The following is a 12880-nucleotide window of genomic DNA, read 5'->3' as shown; positions in this document are numbered from 1 at the left end:
GGTCCACATCTCACATCGGAGATTGGAGGTCCATATCGCATATCGGAGATTAGATCTTATCGGAGGAGATCAGAGTTTTGAGTGGTGACACAATAAAAACCGCCGATATGATATTTCTCTGATATCACTGTTCTTCACTTTTGGCTCTTTCTTTTGGGTATATACGGTCTTCTCTTGGATCTGCTGCTCCTTGGCTTGTCTTGGCTCCTCCTCTTGGCTTCCAATGGCTTTCCTGTGGCTCCCGATGGCTTCTCTTTGAACTGCTTCTCGCTCTTCTCTTCGGTACTGCTCCTCTTGCTCCTTGGGTCCAATGCTTCTTGGGATTTTGTATATTCGAACCTAACAACGAACCTTATGTTGAGATGTAAGTGTTGTCATTGATGGCCATATACACACACACACATTAATATTTATTGTTAAAATTGTACATATATATATAAAATTTATTAACCTTTGTCATATTAATTTCTAACTACATAAAAATAAATTTTATTAATATTTATTATTCAATCCATATGGCCATCAATGACAACACTCACATCTCAACATAAGGTTCGTCATTAGGTTCGAATATATATATAGACACACACACACACACACATTAATAGTTATTGTTAAAAATATGCATATATATAATTTATTAACCTTTATCGTATTAATTTATAACTATATAAAAATAATTTTTATTAATATTTATTATTGTTGACACCTAATCATCAGGATTGGGTGAATATAATGTAAATAAATAATAAGTAATATGAACAGTCATTGGGAGATGAAGTGAACAGTCTCTCCCTCGTGTATATAATAAAGACCAACTTGAGGGAATGAAATATACGAATCAATTTGTTTTGAGGAGTTACTGCCTGGCCTGACATGGTATCAGAGCCAACTCCCAAAAATAGTTGTAACTCCCTTTTGCCTATTGCGCTCTCCGTCCACTGCCCCTGTGCGCTCTGTCTGCCATAAGTGATTTTGAGCTCTGTCTGCCATAATTAATTCTGCGCCATTTTTGCAATGCCTCAGACCTGAAAACCTTCTGAATCGCTACGTTGAATGCCTTGAGGCTGTGCTGTTGCGTTGAATGCCTTGAGGGAGTGCTGCTGCGAGAGTTGCTGCGTGGATGGTGTGAAACACTGCTACGTTGATGGTACGTGAGCTCTGAGAACGAAGTCCGAAGTGAGGCCGCTTACTCAACCTTTGGGTTGCATCATTATTGCGGGTAAGGTTTACCATCGGATTAATGTGTCGTAGTTAAGGAATTACTCTTGGGATGCCTGGGGTCAGAGCTTCGGCTCTCTGAGGGTTCTGTTTTATTATTTCCTCGCTGTAAAAATGATACAGCCTTGGTGTAGGCTATATTTGGGGTTCTTGCCTCTTAAGCGGTTACCTCTACTGATTTTCTTTAAGATGTAACTAAATTTTCCTACCCTAGACGAGTGAAGGCTTAGGGTTCGATTGCGAACCCGAAATTATGGCTACTTCGCGTTTGTTGCTCATCTTTCATGCATTATTTTATGTGAAGTTTGTAATTCCTCTATGATGTTGACGGACTGCTTTCCAAGCTTCGGCTTCAGGGTTTGAGGACGAGTTGTATATTTATGGTGCGGCTGTTGGCATTGCCGCTGGTGATTAGCACACCTGCGTGCGGTGAAAAGTGAATGCTTTGATACCATTCACTTTTGAGAAAAGCATCCGTCCCTTTTTTTGACAAATTCCAATTACATCAGAATTCAAGTTATGATAGGTGTTTGAGCAGTTGATATTCTATATAGAATACAATTCTACTCTTTGTATATTAAATAAAATTCTTACCTAAACAAGAAGGAAGAATAACGCTGTATTATTCTGAAGCACATTTTTGCCAGCAGAAGTATCTTTTACAGTACACAAATTTTTTTATAGTACAAGATTTTACAATGCATTCAATCATATCCATTGTGGGAATAGTTCTCACTGGCAAGGAGAACTATCTTGAGTGGTCCCGAATGATAAAACACACCCTCATTTTCAATGAGTTGTGGAAAGGAGTGTGCATTGGAGACGGAGACAAACAACCAGAACAACCTACATCAGACAAAGAGCTCACCATTTGGGAAAACAAGAACAACAAAGCTTATGCATTAATCATAGCATCTATAAGTGAAGAGGTGAGTCGCCATATTACGCCATTTTCAACTACTTTCGAAGCCTTACAAAAGCTGAAAGAACTCTATGACTCACATTCTGCACTTGAAGTTGTTCAACTCATGATTAAACTCTTCACTCTTGAACTGCAAAATAATGATCCTCTTGCTCTTGCGTCTGAAGTAAAGTCTATAATGCATGATATCCAAGCCACTAAAATTGATTTGGATATTCTTCTTATCGCTTTTCTCAAGGCACTTTATCTTACTTACTCCAATTATCTTGAGTCATTGCAAGCAAATGGAAATCTTAAAGACATTACCTTTGACTCTCTTGTGAAAAAAATTGCTGAAAGAGAGAGCTTTTGGAAAGAAGATAGCCCCTGAATCTTTTGAAGAGGCTGTGTGCCTTGCTCATAAAGAAAAGCATCTTGCTCATTATTCTTCAAGAGGAAGAGGTGGTCAAAGAGGAAGAGGAAGATATTTCAGAGGTGAGGGGGCAGACACTCTCAAGGAGAAAAGGCAGATTTGCATTGCATACGCTGCAAAAGAAATGGATCACATGATGCCTCTACATGCAAGTTACCATGGGACAAAATTGAGCAGCAAAGAAACCAACAGAAAGGTAAAACTAATGATACAGACAAAGGTAAAGCACCTGAATCCGCTCACTATGTTGTGGCACAATGTAATATTGGAGTAAATGAAGATTTATTTAATGCTTCACTTGCTTCTTGGAAAAATGATTGGTTGCTTGATTCAGGAGCAACCTGCCACATGACTCGTAGAAAAGATTTTTTTCGAAGAATTTACTGACTGTTGATGGAGCATTATACTTTGCAGACCAATCAAAAATCAAGCCATCAGGGCTTGGCACAATTAGGCTTAAACTGCCTGGTCTTCCAGAATTTCTTTTGCATCATGTTCTATACCTCCCACAACGCAAGAGAAACTTGCTGTCCTTGGTCCACATCCGCTAGCAAGGTCACTCCATTCATATATTTGATGGCAAGCTTGAGGTAAGAAAAGCGTCTGACCACTCACTTGTCATGAGGGGAATAGAAGAAGAAAGGCTTCTCAAGCTGCAAGGAACCTCTGCTCGTGCACAACATTTCTCATACAATTCTCATTATGAAGAAGGTACACTTCCATCAAGTTTATTATGGCATGCTAGATTTGGACATTTGAACTATGACAACCTCCGTTTGTTGAAAAAAAATGGTGTTGCTGGTTTGCCTACAATTCCTAGGAAACTTAAGCAATGTGATGCTTGCATTCTAGGAAAGCATAGCAAACAGTCTTTTCATGATTCACATTCAAGAACACATAGAAAACTTGAACTCATTCATTCAGATTTATGTGGTCCAATGCCTGTTTCTTCTGCAAATGGAAATAAATATATGATGACATTTATTGATGACTACACCAGAATGTGTTGGGTTTATTTATTGAAGAATAAATCTAATGCTTTTCAAACATTCAAGAACTTTCATAAATGGATTGAAAATGATGCACAATCTCATATTGGGTCTATTCGCACTGATAATGGAAAAGAATACACATCAAATGAATTTGAAAACTATCTTCGCCAACATGGGATCAAACATCAAACAATTGTGCCTTATAATCCCCAACAGAATGGTGTAGCTGAAAGAATGAATAGGACAATCTTAAATATGGTACGATCCATGCTCTTCTTCAAAAATGTAAAGATAGTGTTTTGGGCTGATGCTGTTCTATGTGCTGCATATATAAATAATAGATGGACATGTTCCTTCGGTAAAGCATCTCAGGGTCTTTGGTTCCACCTGTTATGCCTTGATACCAAAGGTACATAGAAACAAACTTGGTGCTAGAAGTCGTAAATGTATCTTCTTGGGGTATTCAAACACCTCCAAAGCATATCGTCTCTATGATGAAGTAAATAAAAAGTTTGTTGTATCTAGAGATGCAATTTTTCTTGAATCATCCAAAACTGACAATGTTGTTGAACGACAACTTGATCGCTTGGATAGATTCACAAAAGCAAAATCATTTCAAGAATTTGATAATCAGATTCCACATCTTGAAGGGGGGATTCCTATACTAGATCAACATGTGGAATCTTCTTCCGAAGAACACTCTCCCCTGCATGAAACTCCAACAATGAATGATGCTTTAGGTGATGTGATTGATAGAATTGGGAGACTCAACTTTGATTCAGTCCTAACTCAATCAGCGGAGCAGCCTGGACCATCTGAGAAAGGTCCCCCAAAGTGGCTGACAAAGACACTTGAAAGTGTTCATCCTGATGAGGTTGGAAAGACAGGAACTAGAAATTCAAACCGGCAAAATGGAGGTGATGTAGATGACTCTAATTCACCTGTTGATATGGATGTTTCTTATGATTGTGAATTGAACTTGTCTACAGATTTTGAACCAACTTCCTTCAAAGAAGCTGCTTCTCATGATGAATGGAAAGAAGCGATGCAAAAGGAGTATGATGCCCTCATAAAGAATGGCACTTGGAAGCTGGTTGATCCTCCATTAGGAACCAAACCAATTGGCTGCGAGTGGGTCTACAATAACAAGTATAAAGCTGATGGCTCACTTGACAAGCACAAAGCTAGGCTTGTGGCAAAAGGTTTTGCACAGAAGGAAGGGGTCAATTATGAGGAGACTTTTGCCCCCATAGCAAAATGGGCTACCATCCGGACACTCTTTGCCCTAGCAGCTCAGAACGGTTGGAAAGTCCATCAAATGGATGTAAAAACTGCTTTCTTGAATGGAGATCTAAAAGATAATGTTTTTATGTTCCAGCTTGAAGGAATTGCTATGAAAGGACATGAACATAAAGTATGCAAACTTGTGAAGTCCTTGTATGGCCTCAAACAAGCATCGCGAGCCTGGTATGAAAAATTAACTGAGCATCCTCTGAAACTCAATTTCAAACATTATGATCTTGATGATGCAACTTTATTTGTCAAGAAAGTTGGCAAAACAGTTGTATATCTTGTGGTATATGTAGATGATCTTTTGATGACAGGGAACAATGAAAGCTACATTGCATCCATAAAGAAGGAATTGTGGAAAAGTTTTGAAATGACTGATTTGGGCTATGTTCATTACTATCTTGGTATTGAAGTAACCCAACATCCGAAGTCCATATTTCTTTCTCAAAAGAAGTACATTGGAGATTTGTTGAACAGGTTTGGCATGATGGTTAGCAATCCTCTTACTACTTCAATGGAACAAAACTTAAAGCTCACATCTATTGAAGGAAAAGAATTTGAGGATGCAACAAAGTATAGACAACTTGTAGGAAGTCTCAACTACCTAACTACTACCAGACCAGAGATTTCGTTTGCTGTTGGAATTCTCTCTAGGTTTATGCAAAAGCCTTGTGAGGGACATTGGTTTGCTGCAAAAAGAGTTCTAAGGTACTTGAAGGGAACTCAAGACTTTGGAATCAAGTATACACAGGTGGACGACTTCAGCTTGATTGGATACTCTGATTCAGACTTTGATGGAGACAAAGAAACTGGGGTATCTACTTCAGGATATGCTATGAGTCTTGGATAAAGAGCTCTCCTGGAGATCACGCAAACAATCAGTTCCAGCAGATTCCACTACAGAAGCAGAATATGTGGCAGTAGCGGAAGCAACAAAAGAAATTTTGTGGCTCAGGAAAATTCTTGAAGATTTGCAGGTAAAACAAGTACAATCAACTCCACTCATGATTGACAATATCTCTGCAATAAAGTTGGCCAAGAACCCAAAGTTCCATGATCGAACGAAGCACGTCAATACTAAATATCATCTGATTCGACATCATGTTGAGGCCAAAACAATCCATCTCTGTCATTGTTCCACTAATGAGCAAATTGCAGACATCTTCACCAAAGCGCTTGGAAGAGAAAAGCTTGAACAATTCAGAATGATGCTTGGACTCACCAACATCCCTTCAGATTAATGGGGGGAATGTTGACACCTAATCATCAGGATTGGGTGAATATAATGTAAATAAATAATAAGTAATATGAACAGTGATCGGGAGATGAAGTGAACAGTCTCTCCCTCATGTATATAATAAAGACCAACCTGAAGGAATGAAATATACGAATCAATTTGTTTTGAGGAGTTACTGTTTGGCCTAACAATTATGGACTTATATATATATATATAAAGTAGTTGATAAGATAAAAACATTATAAAATTATAAATGACGGTGGAGCATGGTTTTTAATATAATTTATAGTAACAATAAATATTTTATAAGATCAAAACATTAGAAATTATAAATGATTGTCGATCACTTGGCAATTACGTGACGAGTCAACTATGGATAGACAAAAAATTTGACTTCGTATTAATTTATAACTATATAAAAAGAAATTTTATTAATATTTATTATGGACTTAATAAATATTAATAAAATTTCTTTTTATATAGTTATAAATTAATACGAAGTCAAATTTTTTGTCTATCCATAGTTGACTCGTCACATAATTGCCAAGTGATCGATATATATATATATATATATATAAAGTAGTTGATAAGATAAAAACATTATAAAACTTTAAATGACGGTGGGCCATGGTTTTTATTATAAGTTATAAACAATAAATATTTTATAAGATCAAAAAATTTGAAATTATAAATGACTGTCGATCACTTGGCAATTGCGTGACGAGTCAACTATGGATAGACAAAAAATTTGACTTCCTTTTGCCCTTCCTTGTGCTTGTCAAATTGTTTGTCAGATGGTAGATTTGAATTCCAGGTTATTAGGGGTACAATTTGATGATAAGAAGTCGTCTGGCTTTGATAATATGTACAGGGGAGGGCACATTATGTTGCGATTCTAGTGGAACTTGATGCAAAGAGTTGACCTATGTGTCATGACAATGTGAGCATGGCCAACAATGAGTTGCAACCTTCACACATTGGCCATTTGCACAAGTATATTGTATGGAGATGCCAATCGCTTGTTGCAACAAATGAAATGGTGCTACAGTGCAAATATGAATACCAAGCCTTGACGGTTACAAGTTAATCAGTAAATTTTAAATGGAAGTCGTAGTAATACGTAAAAGACTATTTCAATCACACAACAACACGTGGAAGTAGCTGATTTCATCTAACCTCAATGAACCTTTGCTGAATTTAATCTAACTTTCAAATTTTGTTGGGGTTCGTCGAATTTCGAACTTCAATGTTGAAGTTCCACGAACGCTGTGACATTGAGTACAACCAAGATGCATTTCCAAAGTACATGATGGTCAGGTCACAAGAGCAGGATTACATCATCAGAGGTCCCAAAGGGGTTTTGAGGAGATTTACGGGGTCCAACGACATTTGCTTGGCATATTCCATCATCAGAGTCAGTTTTGCATAAATTTCTTCTGGTTCCGTTGCATTCTGATAATTCTAGTAAAACGAGGTTATTATTGAGCCTAACATTAATTAATTATGTTTAAAGTGCCATTCTGGGAAGAATATTTGATGGAATACCTTAGTGTAATAGCTCGTTGGAACCAGAACGAGAAAATCTACAGAATGAGATGCTAAGAAGTGACTTCCAGTGGCCAAAGAAAGTATGGTGCACAATTTACCATTTTTCTCAGCTTAAAAAGTGATTTTAATTAGTCACTTAATTAAATAAAATGAGAAAATGGTTAATTGAAGGAAAAAGGTCAAAAGTGACTTAAATAAAATAATATTAAAAGTCACTTAGATGAAGTCGAGAGGGGAGCTTCTAGAATAATAATTAAATAATAAAAGAAAATACTTCTAGAAGATTGGAGATCTATCTGTCGGGCCATTAAGAGGAGGAGATCATTTGGGACATCTTGGATTTGAATATTTTGATGAGAATAATCATGACAAATAATTGTAGAAATTATATATTATGATATAAATAATAATTCATTTACAATATTTCGTAATATTGGTATCTTGGTAGTTTGATGAGAAATATTACTGATGTTCGCCGTCGTGAATGAAACATAGTAAAACTTAAAACTTTATGAGAAAAGGAACTAAACGTGTTTGAACCATTGATTGTTACCATTCGTCTTTGGCCTTCTCCATTACCAAATTCTATATAGTAAATACCTATTTGCATGTGTGTCCCTCCAACCACTGAAGCTTGCCGTTAGTTCTTAATTTATGAGTGTTTAGCTAAATTTTTTTTACTTTGCTAGATCTTCTAGTCCTCACCTTATGTCAGAGCCACTTTGTCCATATTTTTTACTTCTAGCATGCTAATACTCACAAATTTAGTAAATAGTTTATCTTCATTAGTATTCTTCCAGCCTTCGAGATCCGAAGGAGGAATTCTCCCAGACTTATTCTGCAGACAAAAAAGGCCGATTGTAGGAATTCCTAGCAGGTTGCAAGCACGAGTAATGGTTGCAAGCAGGAGTGTGAATTGCAGGAAAGGCCGTGTCAGGTTGCAGAGGGAGTCTGTAAGCCTTAAAGTGGTCAAATCGACCTGTGGAGGTGAAGATACATTTTGCTGGAGCTTTGCGATGGTTTGACAAGCAGTTGTAATATTTATCAATTGGAGAATTTTTCTAGGGATGTTTTGTTATAAATAGTGTTCATTGTGTGATTGGTTTTCTCAGTTTTCCATCAGAGTTTCCACAGTTTATTTAATTGGTGAAATTCGCAGCTGTGTTTTATTCATTATTTGCAGTAGATAATTTGTTGGGACAAATAATCTAGTTAAAGCTAGGAGAATAATTAATTGCAAATAGATTTTTCACAAAATACAGGGTATGTTTTAAGTGATTTAATTTTTTAGAGATTTAGCAAACAAATTGGAATATTATTTTGAGATGGAAACCCCTCTTGGAAATTTAATGGTTGAGCCGAGAGGCTCATTCTACAGTCCAATGTGATGTGTAACTCTGTCCATCCTTCATCAAAGTTGCAATTTAGCTCATGTAGGCCCAATTATAAATTTTAAAATTTTTTAAAAAGCTTAAAAATAAAAAAATAAATAACTACACAATATTTAAATAATGTCGGCTCATAAAAAATTTGCACTTGAAGAAATTGGATCCCTCTTGGCTCATATTAGATCCGTATTTAAGATGGATCTATGCTGGTCATAAATTCCACACCTTGTAAGGTTAAGTCTTCATTCCTTTTAATACGTTAAAATGTCTAGGGAATAGTTAGTGGAATTGACCTTAAACCTACAAAAGGCAAAAGTGTGTAATAGCAAAATAGGGATGAGAAAGCTATATCCGTCATTGGGCTTAGAATAACTGACTTTGAGTTGCACCATCTTGACTTGTATGAGTTTTTAAAAGAAATTTGGGACAAGTTGAATGGATTAGTTGTATCAAAAGTGTTAAATACTAAGTTCTTTTTGGACAATGACTTTTAAGGTTTAAAATGACTCGTGGTGTAGCTATGTCAAGTCACATAAATAAGTTGAGATCCCTAATGTTTTGAAGAATATGCTAAAGCAATATTATTAAGCAATTAACCCCTGAATTATAACAATGTGGCGTTCACATTTAGTCAATTGCCTTCACAATCCCTAAAGAACATGGTATCGACCCTTATTATATAGGAAAAAAGATGAAGTGAAGAGGAGATTGTTGAAGAATGTAACTAGTGTTGGTCTTCATAATTGTATTTGAGTCATGATGTAATTTATTTGTCAAAAGAAAGAAAAATAAATTTTATTATTAAAGAAATTGACTTATTAAAGCATGGGTTTTATGCTTGGGTCAATTGTTTTTAGGTCAAAGTTTCGACTGAAGACTTCTAGGGTTTATGTCAAGTGTCGTTGTCCATGTCATAATGTAGAAGACCCTTCTTGGGCTTCATTTGTCAAGAAAGAAATTTATTTTATTGTAAAATAGGTCAATTAGGCCTCCTCCACCAAGTTGGCCTCAATAAAGGACTAGTCAGCCTCAACAAGGGAATTCGACCTCACAAACTCACTATATATTGGAGCAACTCGACTCATTCGGAAGCCCATCTCTCACAAGTTCGAATTGCAATAGCTTGAAGCAGAAAAAGTGTGAAGTTCAAGAAGGAAGCTAGAATCGAAGTTTTTGGGTCTCTCTCTCTCATGTGCAATGAAATTTTGAAGCTGCATTGAAGCTATGAAGTTGCATCAAGGTCGAAGCTGTGAAGATGCTAGGCTGAAGCTATTGAAGTTGCTAGATAGAAACTACAATCCTAAAGCTGGGTCGAAGTTCTGAAGCTGGTGGTTGAAATTCTGGGCTGAAGTTGCATTTGAGAAGCTGACACATAGTAATTTTGGAAGAGATCATCTATCAAAAGGAAGAGTTGACTTGGTGGAGGAGGAAGGTCCTTTGGTCTAGGGTCTTCATTTATCTCAATTTGAATCTACTAAAGGAAGAGTTCTGATCAGGTTTTCCCCTATAAACGGGTTTTAGCCCGGGCTGAGTGCCTACATTTGGTGTCCTTGATCTTCACGTTTTTACTTTGATGATTGCTTGATGAGAAGAAGATAAAGAAATAACATATAGAAGTTAATAAGAACATAAGAATATCACAAGTAATTATCAATATAAGAAAATATTTCTGCCTTTTTGATTTTCTAACATGGTATCAAAGCTTATGTAAAGAAGGAAGAAAAAGGCAACCGAAAGATCTATGGAAGAGAGAATAAAGAGTTTCAAGGTCAGAAGCAGTAGAAGATATCAATATGACAAATTTAATGAAGGGAGAGAACAAGCTAGAACGAGCATCCAACTATAGAGCATGAAAAAGAGGATAGACCTTATCCTTGCTAAGCACAAAGTTTTGGATCTTGTTATAGGAAAGGTCAAGAAGCCTATAGATGAAGCAGAGAAGGAGAAGTTTAGAGAAACCGAAATCTTGGCCATGAACCTAATAGTGGATGGAGTTAAGGACAACCTAATTCCATACATTTACAAGATAGATTCTGCTCAAGAAATGAATGAGGCTATCTCAAAATTATTCACCATCAAGAACATTCGTCAAATAGCAAGCCTCAAGAATGAACTAAGAATTGTTAAGATGATGAATGATGATATCATTTCATCATATTTTGTAAGAATCTCTAGAATAAAAGATGAACTCCAAGAAATAGATGAAATCATACTAGAAAAAGAGCTCGTAATTACTGCGCTTCTAGGACTACCAAAATCTTGGAGTACTTCTGTGTAAGGAATTAACAGTTGGAATGATACTCCAACATTTGAACAAATGTGGAATTCATGCAGTCAAGAAGAAGCCCGAATATCATTAGTAAACAACAAGAAAGAGGATGAAGAAGAAAACACCTCGAATGCATATTCTACTCATCACAAGAAGGGAACCTTCAAGAAGTTCAAAGGGCCAAAGAAGAAAGTTGACTTATCCAAAATTGAATGTTACAATTGTCATAAATGGGTCGTTATAAAAGTCAATGTCCTAAGAATCCAAGAAATGGGAAGAGAGACAGAGATCAAGCAAATATTGCTGATGAAGCTCCACCAAAGAAGAACAAAACTGAGGAATCAGAAGTTAAGGACTTATACTACTAAGTCCTCTCTTACATATCCTTCTTAGTCTTGTATTGTTTTCCTTTATATTTTGATTTCTAGAGTTTGTAGGTCTAACTTGTCTCATTAGAACATTTTTGAATTATCTTGATAAGTTGTAAGTATCCCTCAAAAGGATTGGGTTAAGAGAGCCTTCACCATTTTACAAAAGATAAGTATTTTGTTCTTTGTATCATCTTTTCATGTTTGGTTTCCTCCTCACATCAAGACTTGTTTATATTGTATACTAATAACTTTTCTTTGTATATTTTCCTTGGTTAGGAAAGCTTGTTGAATGCTCAAGGGTTATGGAGGAGACTTCAAAGGATAGACTTGAACCATGGTAGACATTCTATTGTAAAGGAAGCCCTTCAAGAATTGATGTCCTACAAGGTTTGTTAAGGAATAACTCAAAGGTATGTCTTAGAATATAAGCTTTGTTATAAAGTTTCTTCATGTAAAACGTACGATCATTCTTCTTTTGAAATTTGCTTCACGTTACTGACACCGTTATGTCTAGGGTTTTGAATCACAAAGATTTTTGTTAGGGTGGTTTGTTAGGCCCCTATACTACTAGTGTAACCCCTTATTAGTACAACCCACTTATTATATTGATGTACCCATGTAGTGCCCATATTGTTACTATTGTGCCCCATAGAAGCCCATTATTGTTATTATTGTGCCCTTACATTATTATTGTTATGTCGGCTCTGATTATGTTATGACCCCTTAGACTTCTATATATAAAAAGGAGGTCTTTTCATTTGTATCATCCAAGAATTGTTCATTTGTGTAATGTAAAGGAGGTTGCCCCCTCGAAGAGGCTGAATTCTAAGGCGTTGATCTATCTTTTCTATCTTTTCTTGAGCTGGTTTCATAACATTTGGTATCAGAGCTTTGGATTCTAGGGTTTCGCTGCTCCAAACAGGACATCATGGCATTTTCGCTATAACTTTTTTTCTGCGACATTTCAGAAGTTGCAAAAAAAACCCATTTGAGAAGAAATCGCGCTGAACCTGGGGTCCTAATTTCAGAGTTTTTCGCGCTATATTTGCGGAGATATGATCTGAGGAAGTTGGTTTTTTTGCAGACTCCTGAATTACATTTCAAATAGGTGACCTGGGGAAAATCATCATAACTTTCTCTCTGAGCATCGGATTGAAATTTCGTAAGAAGTTGCAGAAAGAGGACGGACTTTAGTTTCTTTTATGCATTTTCAGATCCAAAGGTCGAAGC

At 36.3% G+C, this 12880-nt stretch overlaps 1 protein-coding gene across 3 annotated transcripts in view; it reads left to right on the top strand.

Moving 5' to 3' along the window:
* The window catches only part of LOC149168025 (uncharacterized), a 140410-nt gene that overhangs the window by 27621 nt on the left and 99909 nt on the right, over positions 1–12880 (top strand). The window contains exon 2 of one of the 3 annotated variants that reach the window (XM_089433300.1): positions 11932–12060. The exons of 1 other annotated variant lie outside the window; for it this stretch is intronic. The gene's annotated coding sequence lies outside the window, so the exon portion shown is untranslated. Of the gene's footprint in view, positions 1–11926; positions 12061–12880 lie in introns of all 3 variants that reach the window. One more of the 3 variants, XM_089433299.1, reaches the window with a different exon arrangement.

This window comes from Pinus tabuliformis, chromosome 5_1, assembly GCF_031772625.1.
Source record: "Pinus tabuliformis cultivar Carrire ecotype Pingquan chromosome 5_1, CPIR1, whole genome shotgun sequence".
In the NCBI taxonomy this organism is placed as follows: Eukaryota; Viridiplantae; Streptophyta; class Pinopsida; order Pinales; family Pinaceae; genus Pinus; species Pinus tabuliformis.
Note: the sequence above shows the minus strand (reverse complement) of the source record. Positions and strands in the feature narration are given on the sequence as shown.